Source organism: Mesoplodon bidens, assembly GCF_964165515.1.
Source record: "Mesoplodon bidens genome assembly, contig: HAP1_SCAFFOLD_182, whole genome shotgun sequence".
Lineage (NCBI taxonomy): Eukaryota > Metazoa > Chordata > Mammalia > Artiodactyla > Ziphiidae > Mesoplodon > Mesoplodon bidens.
Window position 1 is genome coordinate 574,616 of NW_027671175.1, and position 4,128 is coordinate 578,743.

Sequence of the window (4,128 nt, forward strand, 5' to 3'; positions counted from 1 at the left end):
ACAAAAAAGGCTTTGAAATTGTTTATTAAAAAGAACAATGAGCATTCAATTGCAATGACCAATAGCAAATAATACTGTGGAAAAATTACTAGGCTTTAAAAATAAAAATACTTTGGGCAGCTAGAATAAAAGCACAGGAGAAATAGAAGTGAATAAAAATTAGAATTTTAAGAGCCTTTTCGGAGAGAAATTCTCTGTGTCAGAAGATAATAGAGAAACATATTTAAGATAGGCAAGGAGAGAAATGATGAATCATGAAATTTTTACCAGCCAAGCAGACTGAATATCGAAAGTCCTGACATCAAATCATGAAAGATCTAGGGTAATATTGTTCCCATGAACAATGGAATGAACAGACTTCAGAAAACAGAATCCTTAGAAAGTGACATAAGGACAGATGGTACATAGAAAATTTGCAGTTCCTTACTCAACTTAGACTGAATAAGGATTGTGTGTGTGAGAGAGAGAGCGCGATCTTGGTGGTAGATACCAGGGTGACTACCTTACAGCAATTCATTAAGTTCTACCTCTGTTGAGGGTGCTTTTCTATACACGTGTTTTATTTTATAGAAAATTATTTTAAAAGCAACTAGATAGATAATATAATTTAATTAAAAAACATAAATATCAAATATATAGATACATATTGAACATATAGAACATAGATATATAAATAATAGATAAAACTGTAGCTAAAACTAATACTAAATCTGCACAATGAAACAACCGAGCTTGTATTAAATGAAGAGGCCTCAGGAGACTAGAAGTGATGTCGCTCCCGATCTTGGTTCAGATGACGCTCCTGGGCTCCAGGTCCAGGCCTTTACAGGAGTGAGACCAGAACCTGCAGCACAAACATAGGCAATGGAGTCACTGAGGAAGTGTACAGTCAGATGGAAGAGGGCTCCCTGGGGAGGGTGAGCAGGATCTGGAAGGCTCCTCGGGCCCTGGACTTGGCCTTGGGCCCTCATGTCCCCAGGGGTCAGATCCACAGGGCACTGGGGTCTGTTTGCTGCTCTTTGCTGAACGTGTGGTCTGCTAGCAGGGAGTGTCTAGAAATGTCCTACAGGACCGATTATACCTGGGCTTTTGGCCGGGCAGCCTTCAACTGACGGGTCCCTGGACAGTGAGACTGAGGCAGAGGAAAGCAGGGGGGCTCAGGGATCCAGGACGAAAAGGCTGATTCCCAACCACCCTGGGCCCTGTGAGGAGCCGGAGGTCTGATGACACAGGGGCTGGGTGAACCTGCCCCTCCATCCTACACTCAGTGTAACTGCTCATAAGACCTGCACACTGGAAATGGAGACACCTGGAGTTTCTATTTTCCCTTATAATTCTTTCTAACCCCCAGCCAAACTCTCCTGAGGTTTATAATTTTAAAATGTTATTATGCTGCTGTAATGAAAACATACGTTTTATCTGTTTAGCATATTGCAACTTTAAAAGTGGACAGAAGACACTGCTTTTCAAACTGTAATAAGACAAGTTATATTTATGTTATTTAATGACAGAGTTGGAAAAACAAATAAAAAGAACATGAGTAACTTGAATCCTGCCCCTTTAACTCATCCCAAATAAGCATTTCACTGAACTGCTTTCTGGTTTTCCTTAACTTGAATTGAACACATACACAAAAGAATCTACAGAACCTCCAACCTCAGGTTGAGAAATGGTGCCGTGAAGTGACCCAGGTCCCCCAGGGGCCCCACAGAGGGTGAGGGACCCCCAGGGCTTGGGCAACTCCAGGCAGGCTGGAATCCTGCAGTGGCCCAACCTGATGCCAGGACTGTGAAGCACCCACAGGGATGCAGAGCTGGGCCAGGTGAGCTCTCTGCTTGCAAGAGCACTGGGCTCCTGTGTCCTCTTCACACTTTTCCCAGGAGTGCTGGGACTGGGGAGGTCGAGGACCCCCCAACCTCTCACCACAGCTAGCGATTAACTGGGGATGCTCCCTGCTGCCTTTAGGGCGGTTGGGAGGGCAGGGCTCGGTCCTGCAGAGAGAGGTGATGAACTTTCCAGTGGGGCTCTTCAAAGGGAACACGCTGGAACAGCACCTCCTAGAGTCATGCACATGGTGGCCCCGCAGTGCCCTACAGCCTCCCCTGTAGATGTAACAGCTGCCGGAGGATGCAGCCCAGCAAACATGGGGGCTTGTGTGGATGGGTACATGTGCCCTGGGGAGATGTGCTCCTGGCATCCTCCACTTGTCTGCAGGGTTTAGTACCATCCTCTTGTCACCACCTTTGTGGTCACACTCAACAGCAGTCCCCATTGTTTTGGCTGGTGTTTCTGAAGCACCAAAATGTAAGCTGGGGACTTACAGATGGAGAACACGTGCACTTGTCTGCCCCACCTTTTCACCCCCAGCCCTCCACGTTCATGCTTCCTCTTCCTGGGCTTCCTCTTCATCAGAAAGGAATTCCTCAAAAAGTTCTCTCCAGAAGGGGGACAGAGAATATCTTGACATCTGGAAGGAAGAGAACAGTCAGCCAGGTCCATGGCCACCCAGGGCAGGAAAACAACCATATGGGGCAGCTCACGGCAGAGCCGGACTCCACCGTGGGCCCCTAAGGCTGGGTGGGCCCAGTCCTGCTGACTCGAGCCCCATCTCCTGCTCAGGCCACTCATGGTGACAAAGAGAGATTCAATGGTGCAGACCTCTGGTCAGGAGCCAGGGACATGCTAAGAAAGTGTGGGAGGAGGCCTGCAGAGAGAGAGATCGCATATCTAATAGAAGATCCCAGGACCCCCGGAGCCTGGATGAGACAAGGTCCTCCAGAATGACAATGATAAAAAGAGGGAAAGAGGAGATGGGGTAGGGTTACAAGGAAGAGTCTAGGGATCTGAAAAAGAAAACTGAGAAAAAGACTTGCAACAGGAAATAAATTACCATCCGCATGTTTCTCTCTTTGTCAGAAACGTCATCATCTGTCATGTAGAATTGTGGTGTCCAAGGGCAGCAGCCATGTTGGGGTGGCCATGGGAAAGGAAAGGGAAGATTCAGAGTTGGGATGTGACCTTGAGACCCCTGTGTTCTCATCTCCACGACCTCCCAGGGCCTCAATTGTACCACCTCTGCAATGAAGAAGTGGGTCTCTGACTTCCAACATAAGGCTGCCGCCCTCAACTTTCCTACTCCCCTGTGCACAATACCATAGATGTGCTAACCAGAAAACAAACTTCCATATTAGGCAGTGACAAGTGCAAGAAAGAGCAGCTCATGTGAAAAGATAACTTTTGATGAGCAAATCAAGAAAAGGTGATTATAAAGCACAGTCACGTCTAAGGACATAATTTCTCTCTATTGTATCATTAAAATATGAAAAAAAACAATTCAGAAATCTACACATATTTCATTCTTCTTGCTGATTTCATATTCACCTTCCTCATCCTCCAAAGCAGGAGATATAACCCTAAAGTTCCAGGAAACCTCTGCCATTAGATCCTACCTAAGTGTTGCTCCTACCTGTATCCTCTTCCTCATCACGGCCAAAAATGCTATCCAGAGTTGAATCTGTAGAAACACGAACATGAATTTCCAAGACTTATGGATACACTTAAAATGTTACTAATGTGACTGAGTAATTGGATATTTTATTTTGTTTTATTTTAATACACTGACTTAATCATTGATTGAATTAAATAAATTATAACAGGCACATCTAGCTAGTGGCTACCACACTGTAATACACATCCCTCTCTTTCTCTCTCTCTCTCTCTCTCTCCATATATATATATATATATATGTGTGTATATATATATATATATAAAGTATATGGAGGATGTTACCGCCGCTCCCGTGGTTATTCCCCTCTGTATGGTCTACCCATTCAAGATGGCTGTTTGCTGATGGTTTACCAAAGGAAAACCTCTGCCCGGTGAAGTACGTAGCCCAAGGGGTAAGAGGGATGCGTCCCTCTGCTGGTCTCCCTGGTAACCGATGAGCCCATCTGCTGTCAACTCCCCCTTTAACTGGTAGCCTGCCTATTCCGCCCAGAGAGAAGCATGCTGCTACTGCTGCTGCTGCGTTCTGCCTGCCATCGGCTATCTACAGTGGGATGTCTCTCCAGGACCACTTTGCTTCTGACGTGAAAGATGTCCCATTTATTAAACCATGAATGTCTCTGT

At 45.7% G+C, this 4,128-nt stretch overlaps 1 long non-coding RNA gene across 1 annotated transcript; it reads right to left on the minus strand.

Annotated features, from left to right (window-relative positions):
* Positions 1-494: 494 nt before the first annotated feature.
* LOC308611727 lies at positions 495-2,947 on the minus strand. The gene is made up of 3 exons (XR_014015020.1): positions 2,891-2,947; positions 2,354-2,467; positions 495-844 (listed from the first exon to the last, which is right to left on the minus strand). It is a non-coding gene; the product is annotated as an uncharacterized lncRNA (long non-coding RNA).
* Between the last annotated feature and the right edge of the window lie 1,181 nt (positions 2,948-4,128).